A 15,838-nucleotide genomic window follows, 5' to 3' on the forward strand; every position below is an offset into this window, starting at 1 on the left:
TGTCTGTCTCTGTCTCTCTCTGTACCCCACAGGTCGCTGGTACCTGCGTGAGGGCTGGCTGCGTACCGTCCCCCTAAAGGAGCAGAGGTCAAGCCCAAAATGTTCTTCCTGTTTAGTGATGTCCTTCTCCAAGCCAAGCCCTGCCACCCTCTCCATCCCACCAACGGAGATAAGTTTGCTGGCCAGAGAGTCTACCCTCTGAAGAACTGTACTGTGGACAAGGTGTTTGGGCACACCAAGAGCCAGGGCGGCCTTCTCAGTGTGAGTGACAGGGAGGGGAGCGAATGGGAGGGGCTGTGTGGATGAATGGGAGGGGCTGTGTGGATGAATGGGAGGGGCTGTGTGGATGAATGGGAGGGGCTGTGTGGATGAATGGGAGGGGCTGTGTGGATGAATGGGAGGGGCTGTGTGGATGAATGGGAGGGGCTGTGTGGATGAATGGGAGGGGCTGTGTGGATGAATGGGAGGGGCTGTGTGGATGAATGGGAGGGGCTGTGGATGAATGGGAGGGGCTGTGTGGATGAATGGGAGGGGCTGTGTGGATGAATGGGAGGGCTGTGTGGATGAATGGGAGGGGCTGTGTGGATGAATGGGAGGGGCTGTGTGGATGAATGGGAGGGGGCTGTGTGGATGAATGGGAGGGGCTGTGTGGATGAATGGGAGGGGCTGTGTGGATGAATGGGAGGGGCTGTGTGGATGAATGGGAGGGGCTGTGTGGATGAATGGGGGGGGCTGTGGGATGAATGGGAGGTGGGCTGTGTGGATGAATGGGGGGGGGCTGTGTGGATGAATGGGAGGGGCTGTGTGGATGAATGGCGGGTGGGAGGGGCTGTGTGGTTGAATGGGAGGGGCTGTGTGGTTGAATGGGAGGGGCTGTGTGGTTGAATGGGAGCGAATGGGAGGGCTGTGTGGTTGAATGGGAGGGGCTGTGTTGTTGAATGGGAGGGGCTGTGTGGTTGAGTGGTTGAACGGGAGCGAATGGGAGGGCTGTGTGGTTGAACAGGGGCCCTGGGCATCAGGTGTGGAGACGTTTAGTGATTTGCTGGTGTAGATATCAGTCTTATTCCCCTTCTCTCTGTGATGCTGGATTAGAGCACTGTGTCAAACCTCCCAATAACTTCCATAGACTGCTCTCTCTTTCTGTCTCTCTCCATCCTGCTCTATCTATCCATCCCTCCCTTCCTCTCTCTCTCTCTCTCCATCCTGCTCTATCCATCCCTCCCTCTCTCTCTCTCTCCCTCCATCCTGCTCTATCCATCCCCCTCTCTCTCCCTCTCCCTCATCCTGCTCTTTCTGTTCTCTCTCTCTCTCTCCCTCATCCTGCTCTATCCATCCCCTCTCTCTCCCTCTCCCTTATCCTGCTCTTTCTGCTCTCTCTCTCTCTCTCTCTCTCTCTCCCTCTCCCTCATCCTGCTCTTTCTGTTCTCTCTCTCCCTCATCCTGCTCTATCATCCCTTTCTCTCTCTCTCCCTCCATCCTGCTCTATCCATCCCCTCTCTCTCCCTCTCCCTTATCCTGCTCTTTCTGCTCTCTCTCTCTCTCTCTCTCTCTCTCTCTCCCTCATCCTGCTCTTTCTCTTAAGAGTAACAAATAATTAAAGAGCAGCAGTAAATAACAATAGTGGGGCTATATACAGGGGGGTGCCGGTACAGAGTCAGTGTGGAGGCTATATACAGGGGGTACCGGTACAGAGTCAATGTGGAGGCTATATACAGGGGGTACCGGTACAGAGTCAGTGTGGAGGCTATATACAGGGGGGTGCCGGTACAGAGTCAATGTGGAGGCTATATACAGGGGGGTGCCGGTACAGAGTCAATGTGGAGGCTATATACAGGGGGTACCGGTACAGAGTCAATGTGGAGGCTATGTACAGGGTGTTACGGTACAGAGTCAATGTGGAGGCTATATACAGGGGGTGCCGGTACAGAGTCAATGTGGAGGCTATATACAGGGGGTACCAGTACAGAGTCAATGTGGAGGCTATATACAGGGGGGTGCCGGTACAGAGTCAATGTGGAGGCTATATACAGGGGGGTGCCGGTACAGAGTCAATGTGGAGACTATATACAGGGGGTACCGGTACAGAGTCAATGTGGAGACTATATACAGGGGGTACCGGTACAGAGTCAATGTGGAGGCTATATACAGGGAGTACCGGTACAGAGTCAATGTGGAGACTATATACAGGGGGTACCGGTACAGAGTCAATGTGGAGACTATATACAGGGGGTACCGGTACAGAGTCAATGTGGAGACTATATACAGGGGGTACCGGTACAGAGTCAATGTGGAGACTATATACAGGCGGTACCGGTACAGAGTCAATGTGGAGGCTATATACAGGGAGTGCCGGTACAGAGTCAATGTGGAGGCTATATACAGGGGGTGCCGGTACAGAGTCAATGTGGAGGCTATATACAGGTGGTACCGGTACAGAGTCAATGTGGAGGCTATATACAGGGTGTTACGGTACAGAGTCAATGTGGAGGCTATATACAAGGGGTACCGGTACAGAGTCAATGTGGAGGCTATATACAGGGGGTGCCGGTACAGAGTCAATGTGGAGGCTATATACAGGTGGTACCGGTACAGAGTCAATGTGGAGACTATATACAGGCGGTACCGGTACAGAGTCAATGTGGAGGCTATATACAGGGAGTGCCGGTACAGAGTCAATGTGGAGGCTATGTACAGGGAGTGCCGGTACAGAGTCAATGTGGAGGCTATGTACAGGGAGTGCCGGTACAGAGTCAATGTGGAGGCTATATACAGGGGGTGCCGGTACAGAGTCAATGTGGAGGCTATATACAGGTGGTACCGGTACATAGTCAATGTGGAGGCTATATACAGGGTGTTACGGTACAGAGTCAATGTGGAGGCGATATACAAGGGGTACCGGTACAGAGTCAATGTGGAGGCTATATACAGGGGGTGCCGGTACAGAGTCAATGTGGAGGCTATATACAGGTGGTACCGGTACAGAGTCATTGTGCGGGGGCACCGGTGTCGAGGTAATTGAGATAATGATGTACATGTAGGTAGAATTATTAAAGTGGCTATACATAGATGATAACAGAGAGTAGGAGCAGGGTTGGGGTGGGAGGGCAATGTAAATAGTCTGGGTAGTCATTTGATTAGATGTTCTGGAGTCTTATGGCCTGGAGGTAGAAGATGTTTAGAAGCCTCTTGGACCTACACTTGGCGCTCCGGTACCGCTTGCCGTGGAGTAGCGGAGAGAACAGTCTATGACGAGGGTGGCTGGAGTCTTTGACAATTTTTAGGGCCTTCCTCTGACACCGCCTGGTGTAGAGGTCCTGGATGGCAGGAAGCTTGGCCCCAGTGATGTACTGGGCCGTACGCACTACCCTCTGTAGCGCCTTGTGGTCGGAGGCTGAGCAGTTGCCATACCAGGCGGTGATGCAACCGGTCAGGATGCTCTCGATGGTGCAGCTGTAGAAACTTTTGAGGATCTGAGGACCCATGCCGAATCTTTTCAGTCTCCTCAGGGGGAATAGGTTCTGTCGTGCCCTCTTCACAGCTGTCATGGTGTGTTTGGACCAGGTTAGTTTGTTGGTGATGTGGACACCAAGGATCTTGAAGCTCTCAACCTGCTCCACTACAGCCCCGTCGATGAGAATGGGGGCGTGCTCAGTCCTCCTTTTCCTGTAGTCCACAATCATCTCCTCAGTGTTAATCAGGTTGAGGGAGATGTTGTTTTCCTTGCACCACACGGTCAGGTCTCTGACCTCCTCCCTATAGGCTGTCTCATTGTTGTCGGTGATCAGGCCTACCACTGTTGACATCAGCAAACTTAGTGATGGTGTTGGAGTCGTGCCTGGCCGTGCAGTCAGTGCAGGGCACCATGGTGTTGAACGCTGAGCTGTAAGTCAATGAATAGCATTCCGTACTTCTCTCTCTCAATACAAATTGACAGTAAACATTACACTCACAGAAGTTCCAAAAGCATAAAGACATTACAAATGTCATCATGTGCATATTGTAGTTAAAGTACAAAAGGGAAAATAAACAGTGTTTAGTTTCTGAATGCTCTCCACATTGTCAATATGAATGTGGCTTCATGGTAAGCTGCCCTCCAAGCAGCCTTCATCTCCCAGAGCAATATGTTCTCTGTGGTTCCACCCTGACAGCTGTGTTCTGAGCAGCCTTCATCTCCCAGAGCAATATGTTCTCTGTGGTTCCACCCTGACAGCTGTCCTCCGTCCTGCCCGGCCCAGGAGACTGAGGGTGATATCTGTTCCATATATAGTGCGGTACCAATGACCAGTGAACCGAGGGTGGTGTCTGTGCCATATATAGTGCAGTACTAATGACCAGAGAACCGAGGGTGGTGTCTGTTCCATATATAGTGCAGTATTAATGACCAGAGAACCGAGGGTGGTGTCTGGTCCATATATAGTGCAGTATTAATGACCAGAGAACCGAGGGTGGTGTCTGGTCCATATATAGTGCAGTACTAATGACCAGAGAACCGAGGGTGGTGTCTCTTCCATATATAGTGCAGTACTAATGACCAGAGAACCGAGGGTGGTGTCTGTTCCATATATAGTAGGTATTAATGACCAGAGAACCGAGGGTGGTGTCTGTTCCATATATAGTAGGTATTAATGACCAGAGAACCGAGGGTGGTGTCTGTTCCATATATAGTAGGTATTAATGACCAGAGAACCGAGGGTGGTGTCTGTTCCATATATAGTAGGTATTAATGACCAGAGAACCGAGGGTGGTGTCTGTTCCATATATAGTAGGTATTAATGACCAGAGAACCGAGGGTGGTGTCTGTTCCATATATAATGCAGTACTAATGACCAGAGAACCGAGGGTGGTGTCTGTTCCATATATAGTAGGTATTAATGACCAGAGAACCGAGGGTGGTGTCTGTTCCATATATAGTAGGTATTAATGACCAGAGAACCGAGGGTGGTGTCTGTTCCATATATAGTGCGGTACTAATGACCAGAGAACCAAGGGTGGTGTCTGTTCCATATATAGTGCGGTACTAATGACCAGAGAACCGAGGGTGGTGTCTGGTCCATATATAATGCAGTACTAATGACCAGAGAACCGAGGGTGGTGTCTGTTCCATATATAGTGCAGTACTAATGACCAGAGAACCAAGGGTGGTGTCTGTTCCATATATAGTGCAGTACTAATGACCAGAGAACCGAGGGTGGTGTCTGTTCCATATATAGTGCAGTACTAATGACCAGAGAACCGAGGGTGATATCTGGTCCATATATAGTGTGGTACTAATCACCAGAGAACCGAGGGTGATATCTGGTCCATATATAGTGCGGTACTAATGACCAGAGAACCGAGGGTGATGTGTTTTCCATATATAGTAGGTATTATTAATGACCAGAGAACCGAGGGTGGTGTCTGGTCCATATATAATGCAGTACTAATGACCAGAGAACCGAGGGTGGTGTCTGTTCCATATATAGTAGGTATTAATGACCAGAGAACCGAGGGTGGTGTCTGTTCCATATATAGTGCAGTACTAATGACCAGAGAACCGAGGGTGGTGTCTGTTCCATATATAGTGCAGTACTAATGACCAGAGAACCGAGGGTGGTGTCTGTTCCATATATAGTAGGTACTAATGACCAGAGAACCGAGGGTGATGTCTGTTCCATATATAGTAGGTACTAATGACCAGAGAACCGAGGGTGATGTCTGTTCCATATATAGTAGGTATTAATGACCAGAGAACCAAGGGTGGTGTCTGGTCCATATATAGTAGGTACTAATGACCAGAGAACCGAGGGTGGTGTCTGTTCCATATATAGTGCGGTACTAATGACCAGAGAACCAAGGGTGGTGTCTGTTCCATATATAGTGCGGTACTAATGACCAGAGAACCGAGGGTGGTGTCTGGTCCATATATAATGCAGTACTAATGACCAGAGAACCGAGGGTGGTGTCTGTTCCATATATAGTGCAGTACTAATAACCAGAGAACCGAGGGTGGTGTCTGTTCCATATATAGTGCAGTACTAATGACCAGAGAACCAAGGGTGGTGTCTGTTCCATATATAGTGCAGTACTAATGACCAGAGAACCGAGGGTGGTGTCTGTTCCATATATAGTGCAGTACTAATGACCAGAGAACCGAGGGTGATATCTGGTCCATATATAGTGTGGTACTAATCACCAGAGAACCGAGGGTGATATCTGGTCCATATATAGTGCGGTACTAATGACCAGAGAACCGAGGGTGATGTGTTTTCCATATATAGTAGGTATTATTAATGACCAGAGAACCGAGGGTGGTGTCTGGTCCATATATAATGCAGTACTAATGACCAGAGAACCGAGGGTGGTGTCTGTTCCATATATAGTAGGTATTAATGACCAGAGAACCGAGGGTGGTGTCTGTTCCATATATAGTGCAGTACTAATGACCAGAGAACCGAGGGTGGTGTCTGTTCCATATATAGTGCAGTACTAATGACCAGAGAACCGAGGGTGGTGTCTGTTCCATATATAGTAGGTACTAATGACCAGAGAACCGAGGGTGATGTCTGTTCCATATATAGTAGGTACTAATGACCAGAGAACCGAGGGTGATGTCTGTTCCATATATAGTAGGTATTAATGACCAGAGAACCAAGGGTGGTGTCTGGTCCATATATAGTAGGTACTAATGACCAGAGAACCGAGGGTGGTGTCTGTTCCATATATAGTAGGTATTAATGACCAGAGAACCGAGGGTGGTGTCTGTTCCATTTATAGTGCAGTATTAATGACCAGAGAACCGAGGGTGGTGTCTGTTCCATATATAGTAGGTTCTAATGACCAGAGAACCGAGGGTGATGTCTGTTCCATATATAGTAGGTATTAATGACCAGAGAACCAAGGGTGGTGTCTGGTCCATATATAGTAGGTATTAATGACCAGAGAACCGAGGGTGGTGTCTGTTCCATATATAGTAGGTACTAATGACCAGAGAACCGAGGGTGGTGTCTGTTCCATATATAGTAGGTACTAATGACCAGAGAACCGAGGGTGGTGTCTGTTCCATATATAGTAGTTATTAATGACCAGAGAACCGAGGGTGGTGTCTGGTCCATATATAGTAGGTACTAATGACCAGAGAACCGAGGGTGGTGTCTGGTCCATATATAGTAGGTACTAATGACCAGAGAACCGAGGGTGGTGTCTGTTCCATATATAGTAGGTATTAATGACCAGAGAACCGAGGGTGGTGTCTGTTCCATATATAGTAGGAACTAATGACCAGAGAACCGAGGGTGGTGTCTGTTCCATATATAGTAGGTATTAATGACCAGAGAACCGAGGGTGGTGTCTGTTCCATATATAGTGCAGTACTAATGACCAGAGAACCGAGGGTGGTGTCTGGTCCATATATAGTGCAGTACTAATGACCAGAGAACCGAGGGTGGTGTCTGGTCCATATATAGTGCAGTACTAATGACCAGAGAACCGAGGGTGGTGTCTGGTCCATATATAGTGCAGTACTAATGACCAGAGAACCGAGGGTGGTGTCTGGTCCATATATAGTGCAGTACTAATGACCAGAGAACCGAGGGTGGTGTCTGGTCCATATATAGTAGGTATTAATGACCAGAGAACCGAGGGTGGTGTCTGTTCCATATATAGTAGGTATTAATGACCAGAGAACCGAGGGTGGTGTCTGGTCCATATATAGTAGGTATTAATGACCAGAAAACCGAGGGTGGTGTCTGTTCCATATATAGTAGGAACTAATGACCAGAGAACCGAGGGTGGTGTCTGTTCCATATATAGTAGGTATTAATGACCAGAGAACCGAGGGTGGTGTCTGGTCCATATATAGTGCAGTACTAATGACCAGAGAACCGAGGGTGGTGTCTGGTCCATATATAGTGCAGTACTAATGACCAGAGAACCGAGGGTGGTGTCTGGTCCATATATAGTGCAGTACTAATGACCAGAGAACCGAGGGTGGTGTCTGGTCCATATATAGTGCAGTACTAATGACCAGAGAACCGAGGGTGGTGTCTGGTCCATATATAGTGCAGTACTAATGACCAGAGAACCGAGGGTGGTGTCTGTTCCATATATAGTAGGTATTAATGACCAGAGAACCGAGGGTGGTGTCTGTTCCATATATAGTAGGTATTAATGACCAGAGAACCGAGGGTGGTGTCTGTTCCATATATAGTAGGTATTAATGACCAGAGAACCGAGGGTGGTGTCTGGTCCATATATAGTAGGTATTAATGACCAGAGAACCGAGGGTGGTGTCTGTTCCATATATAGTAGGTATTAATGACCAGAGAACCGAGGGTGGTGTCTGTTCCATATATAGTAGGTATTAATGACCAGAGAACCGAGGGTGGTGTCTGGTCCATATATAGTAGGTATTAATGACCAGAGAACCGAGGGTGGTGTCTGGTCCATATATAGTAGGTATTAATGACCAGAGAACCGAGGGTGGTGTCTGGTCCATATATAGTAGGTATTGATGACCAGAGAACCGAGGGTGGTGTCTGGTCCATATATAGTAGGTACTAATGACCAGAGAACCGAGGGTGATGTCTGTTCCATATATAGTAGGAATTAATGACCAGAGAACCGAGGGTGGTGTCTGGTCCATATATAGTAGGTATTAATGACCAGAGAACCGAGGGTGGTGTCTGGTCCATATATAGTAGGTATTAATGACCAGAGAACCGAGGGTGGTGTCTGGTCCATATATAGTAGGTATTAATGACCAGAGAACCGAGGGTGGTGTCTGTTCCATATATAGTAGGTATTAATGACCAGAGAACCGAGGGTGATGTCTGTTCCATATATAGTAGGTATTAATGACCAGAACCCCTGTGCTGAATAGAGATTCCTCTCCTGGTTCGTCTGTCTCATCAGTCTGACTGAAACGTCTCTAGAACGTCTCTCCACCGTCTGATGTGATGTGATGGTGGGCTTCTTGTCTCTGGTGAGAGACGGACAGGACGGTGGGAGAAGTGCTCCTCTCTCTCCGTCAGATTAGATCCATCTCTTCTCCTCCTCCATCTCTATCTCCAGTAAATATATCTTCCTCAAGTCGTTTTCTGTCTCCCCTGTCGTTCCTCCAGCCGTCCCGTACGCCGGTCGCCCCTCTCCTCTGCCGGCCCACTAACCACTCAGCGTTGTCTAACGACACAAATGGCATTTCATTAGCTTGTTATCCCGCGGAGGCCTGAACGCTGTACACTCAATAGCATTATGGGTAATTTCTCATAAAGACACATTATTGATCCTGGGCCTGGCCGGGCCCCTACCCTACGTCTGCGTCCCAAATGGCACCCTATTCCCTATGTAGTGCACTACTTTTGACCAGGACCTATAGGGGTAGTGCACTACTTTTGACCAATAGTGGATCAGGTGGCATTTGGGCCGGTCTACCTGGTGCTCTAGAAACAGGTCTGTCAGCAGTCCCTGAATCCCTCCTCAACCACGCCATGAAGAATTAAACACAAATTCAATTTGACAGTGGTAAATACAATGGCAATCTCTATATGCAAAGGTTGGGGGGGGGTCGGTGGAGAAGGAAGAGCTTTTATGAAAATACCTCTTCCCGTTTAGTTTCTTCTCATTCGTGTTTGGGGACCACTCCTCACTCTCTCCCTTGCTCTCTCCCTTGCTCTCTCCCTTCCTCTCTCCTCTCCTTGTCTGCCTCTCCTTCCCCCTTACTAACTATCCCCTCAATACTTGAGTATTATTCTGCGTCCGTGACAGATTCCCTGTGATGTATAAATAATGGAGCTAAATGATGCTCTGTGAGGAGAAGTGTTTCTCCGTCCTCTTAACGTTCTTATTATACAAAGTCATTTCTACCTAAGAGGGTCAGATTTCCTGACAAATCCCTAATTGCCACACGGCAATAGAAGTGGAATCTATTTGTGCATAAATCAACGCTCAGACTTTGGGTCTCAAGTGGCAGGTCGGGGAGGAGCCTAATATCATCCGTTGCAGGGAGAGAGTGGAGGAGAGGGAGGGAGGAGAGAGGGAGAGTGGAGGAGTGGGAGAGAGGGAGGAGAGAGAGGGAAAGTGGAGGAGCGGGAGGGAGGGAGGAGAGGGAGGGAAAGTGGAGGAGAGGGAGGGAGGAGGGAGGAGAGGGAGGGAAGAGAGAGGGAGGAGAGAGGGAGAAGTGGAGGAGAGGGAGGGAGGAGAGAGAGGGAGAGAGAGGGAAGTGGAGGAGAGAGAGGGAGAGAGGGAGGAGAGGGAGGGAGAGAGTGGAGGAGAGGGAGGGAGAGAGTGGAGGAGAGGGAGGGAGAGAGTGGAGGAGAGGGGGAGAGAGAGTGGGGGAGAGGAGGAGAGCGTGGAGGAGAGGGAGGGAGGGAGTGGAGGAGGGGGGAGAGGTGGAGAGAGAGAGGGAAAGTGGTAAAAACCCGTTCACTGAACTCTGTAATTAGATAATACTTTTGACGATGGTACATTTGAAATCTTAATCCATTTAAAATATAATGTGAGAGACTACACACACACACACACACACACACACACACACACACACACCCCCTCCTTCTAAACAGTCATTATCTTTCTTCAGGACAATATTATCACTATCTAATACCAGGTCTATAGACCTCTCTCTCTCCTTAGAGACACCATGTAAACTATCACTATCTAATACCAGGTCTATAGACCTCTCTCTCTCCTTAGAGACACCATGTAAACTATCACTATCTAATACCAGGTCTATAGACCTCTCTCTCTCCTTAGAGACACCATGTAAACTATCACTATCTAATACCAGGTCTATAGACCTCTCTCTCTCCTTAGAGACACCATGTAAACTATCACTATCTAATACCAGGTCTATAGACTCTCTCTCTCTCCTTAGAGACACCATGTAAACTATCACTATCTAATACCAGGTCTATAGACCTCTCTCTCTCCTTAGAGACACCATGTAAACTATCACTATCTAATACCAGGTCTATAGACCTCTCTCTCTCTCCTTAGAGACACCATGTAAACTATCACTATCTAATACCAGGTCTATAGACCTCTCTCTCTCTCTCCTTAGAGACACCATGTAAACTATCACTATCTAATACCAGGTCTATAGACCTCTCTCTCTCCTTAGAGACACCATGTAAACTATCACTATCTAATACCAGGTCTATAGACCTCTCTCTCTCCTTAGAGACACCATGTAAACTATCACTATCTAATACCAGGTCTATAGACCTCTCTCTCTCTCCTTAGAGACACCATGTAAACTATCACTATCTAATACCAGGTCTATAGACCTCTCTCTCTCTCTCCTTAGAGACACCATGTAAACTCTCTCTCTCTCTCACTCCCACACGTAAACACCCGGGGGCCTTGTCATCTCTGACCCGGGTAGTTTTCTGTTCTGTGGACTGCATTCTGTCTCAATTGGGACCCTTTTGTCAATATAGTACTTTTGACCAGGCCCCTTTTCAGAGGTGCACTATAAAGGGAATAGAGTATCATTCAGGACACTGTCTGAGCCTGCAGGTAAATGGTAAAGGTCATTTAATATGTTGACAGTCTAATGCTGATACTCTCTAATGGGGTCCTGTCTGTCTGGTGGAAAATACCCCTGTTCTGGGCTGGTACCACTGTCATTGGTCTGTGGTGGAAAATACTGTTCTGGGCTGGATAGATATGTCATTGGTCTGTTTGGTGGAAAATACCCCTGTTCTGGGCCTGGGTAGATTCAGCTGAGCTGTCATTGGTCTGTCTGGTGTAAAATACACCTGTTCTGGGCCTGGATAGACTCAGCTGGTCTGTCTGGTGGAAAATATGATGACCATAGTCCAATGATAGGTGATGATGACCATAAGATGGATGAGATATTAATGTTGGGGATTGATTCAGGTGGTAATGTGGTGTTGATTCAGGGTGATAATGACCTGTTGATTCAGGGTGATAATGACCGGTGTTGATTCAGGGTGATAATGACTGGTGTTGATTCAGGGTGATAATGACCGTGTTGATTCAGGGTGATAATGACTGGTGTTGATTCAGGGTGATAATGACTGGTGTTGATTCAGGGTGATAATGACCTGTTGATTCAGGGTGATAATGACTGGTGTTGATTCAGGGTGATAATGACTGGTGTTGATTCAGGGTGATAATGACCTGTTGATTCAGGGTGATAATGACTGGCGTTGATTCAGGGTGATAATGACCTGTTTATTCAGGGTGATAATGACTGGTAATTTATCCTGGGAAAATACGGAAGGCAGGAAACTAATGGGGAATGAAAAGGAGATGATTGTGGACTACAGGAAAAGGAGGACTGAGCACGCCCTCATTCTCATCGACGGGGCTGCAGTGGAGCAGGTTGAGAGCTTCAAGTTCCTTGGTGTCCACATCACCAACAAACTAACATGGTCCAAACACACCAAGACAGTCGTGAAGAGGGCACGACAAAACCTATTCCATCTCAGGAGACTGAAAAGATTTCACATGGGTCCTCAGATCCTCAAAAGGTTCTACAGCTGCACCATCGAGAGCATCCTGACTGGTTGCATCACTGCCTGGTATGGCAACTGCTCGGCCTCTGACCGCAAGGCACTATAGAGGGTAGTGCGAACAGCCCAGTAGATCACTGGGGCCAAGCTTCCTGCCATCCAGGACCTCTATACCAGGCGGTGTCAGAGGAAGGCCCTAAATGAACTCCACCCTCCTACTCCACGGCAAGCGGTACCGGAGCACCAATTCTAGATCCGAGAAGCTTCTACCTCCAGGCCATAAGACTCCTGAACATCTAATCAAGTGACTACCCAGACCATTTGCATTGCCCCCCCCTCTTTACGCCGCTGCTATTCTCTGTTATTATCTAATAATAGTCACTTTAATAACTCTACTTACATGTACATATTACCTCAACTAACCGGTGCCCCCGCACATTGACTCTGTACCGGTACCCCCTGTATATAGGCGCCACATTGACTCTGTACCGATACCACCTGTATATAGTCTCCACATTGACTCTGTACCGGTACCCCCAGTATATAGCCTCCACATTGACTCTGTACCGGTACCCCCTGTATATAGCCTCCACATTGACTCTGTACCGGTACCCCCTGTATATAGCCTCCACATTGACTCTGTACAGGTACCCCCTGTATATAGCCTCCACATTGACTCTGTACCGGTACCCCCTGTATATAGCCTCCACATTGACTCTGTACCGGTACCCCCTGTATATAGCCTCCACATTGACTCTGTACCGGTATCCCCTGTATATAGCCTCCACATTGACTCTGTACCGGTACCCCCTGTATATAGCCTCCACATTGACTCTGTACAGGTAACCCCCTGTATATAGCCTCCACATTGACTCTGTACCGGTACCCCCTGTATATAGCCTCCACATTGACTCTGTACCGGTACCCCCTGTATATAGCCTCCACATTGACTCTGTACCGGCACCTCCTGTATATAGCCTCCACATTGACTCTGTACCGGTACCCCCTGTATATAGCCTCCACATTGACTCTGTACCGGTACCTCCTGTATATAGCCTCCACATTGACTCTGTACCGGTACCCCCCTGTATATAGCCTCCACATTGACTCTGTACCGGTACCTCCTGTATATAGCCTCCACATTGACTCTGTACTGGTACCTCCTGTATATAGCCTCCACATTGACTCTGTACTGGTACCCCCTGAATATAGCCTCCACATTGACTCTGTACCGGTACCCCCTGTATATAGCCTCCACATTGACTCTGTACCGGTACACCCTGTATATAGCCTCCACATTGACTCTGTACCGGTACCCCCTGTATATAGCCTCCACATTGACTCTGTACCGGTACCTCCTGTATATAGCCTCCACATTGACTCTGTACCGGTACCCCCTGTATATAGCCTCCACATTGACTCTGTACCGGTACCCCCTGTATATAGCCTCCACATTGACTCTTTACAGGTACCCCCTGTATATAGCCTCCACATTGACTCTGTACCGTAATACCCTGTATATAGCCTCCACATTGACTCTGTACCGGTACCTCCTGTATATAGCCTCCACATTGACTCTGTACCGGTACCCCCCTGTATATAGCCTCCACATTGACTCTGTACAGGTACCCCCTGTATATAGCCTCCACATTGACTCTGTACCGGTACCCCCTGTATATAGCCTCCACATTGACTCTGTACAGGTAACCCCCTGAATATAGCCTCCACATTGACTCTGTACCGGTACCCCCTGTATATAGCCTCCACATTGACTCTGTACCGGTACCTCCTGTATATAGCCTCCACATTGACTCTGTACCGGTACCCCCTGTATATAGCCTCCACATTGACTCTGTACCGGTACCTCCTGTATATAGCCTCCACATTGACTCTGTACCGGTACCCCCTGTATATAGCCTCCACATTGACTCTGTACAGGTACCCCCTGTATATAGCCTCCACATTGACTCTTTACAGGTACCCCCTGTATATAGCCTCCACATTGACTCTGTACCGTAACACCCTGTATATAGCCTCCACATTGACTCTGTACCGGTACCTCCTGTATATAGCCTCCACATTGACTCTGTACCGGTACCCCCTGTATATAGCCTCCACATTGACTCTGTACAGGTACCCCCTGTATATAGCCTCCACATTGACTCTGTACCGTAATACCCTGTATATAGCCTCCACATTGACTCTGTACCGGTACCTCCTGTATATAGCCTCCACATTGACTCTGTACCGGTACCCCCTGTATATAGCCTCCACATTGACTCTGTACAGGTACCCCCTGTATATAGCCTCCACATTGACTCTGTACCGGTACCCCCTGTATATAGCCTCCACATTGACTCTGTACAGGTACCCCCTGTATATAGCCTCCACATTGACTCTTTACAGGTACCCCCTGTATATAGCCTCCACATTGACTCTGTACCGTAATACCCTGTATATAGCCTCCACATTGACTCTGTACCGGTACCTCCTGTATATAGCCTCCACATTGACTCTGTACCGGTACCCCCTGTATATAGCCTCCACATTGACTCTGTACAGGTACCCCCTGTATATAGCCTCCACATTGACTCTGTACCGGTACCCCCTGTATATAGCCTCCACATTGACTCTGTACAGGTACCCCCTGTATATAGCCTCCACATTGACTCTGTACCGGTACCCCCTGTATATAGCCTCCACATTGACTCTGTACCGGTACCTCCTGTATATAGCCTCCACATTGACTCTGTACCGGTACCCCCTGTATATAGCCTCCACATTGACTCTGTACCGGTACCTCCTGTATATAGCCTCCACATTGACTCTGTACCGGTACCCCCTGTATATAGCCTCCACATTGACTCTGTACAGGTACCCCTGTATATAGCCTCCACATTGACTCTTTACAGGTACCCCCTGTATATAGCCTCCACATTGACTCTGTACCGTAATACCCTGTATATAGCCTCCACATTGACTCTGTACCGGTACCCTGTTGTATATAGCCTCCACATTGACTCTGTAGACCCCTGTATAGCTTCACATTGACTCTGTACAGGTACCCCCTGTATATAGTCTCGCTACTGTTATTTTACTGCTGCTCTTTAATTACTTGTTACTTTTATTTGTTATTCGTTTTTGTATTTTTTAAACTGCATTGTTGGTTAAGGGCTGGTAAGTAAGCATTTTACTGTAATACCTGTTGTATTCAGCATTTCACTGTAATACTTGTTGTATTCGGCATTTCACTGTAATACCTGTTGTATTCGGCATTTCACTGTAATACCTGTTGTATTCGGCATTTCACTGTAATACCTGTTGTATTCAGCATTTCACTCTAATACCATCCATCTGTCTCCTCTACCCTCATATACAGAGAG

At 48.0% G+C, this 15,838-nt stretch overlaps 1 pseudogene; it reads left to right on the forward strand.

The window, feature by feature from the left end:
* Positions 1–15,838, forward strand: part of LOC123728277 (rho guanine nucleotide exchange factor 39-like) — a 117,060-nt pseudogene that overhangs the window by 90,460 nt on the left and 10,762 nt on the right.

Source organism: Salmo salar, chromosome ssa17, assembly GCF_905237065.1.
Source record: "Salmo salar chromosome ssa17, Ssal_v3.1, whole genome shotgun sequence".
NCBI classification, from domain to species: Eukaryota; Metazoa; Chordata; class Actinopteri; order Salmoniformes; family Salmonidae; genus Salmo; species Salmo salar.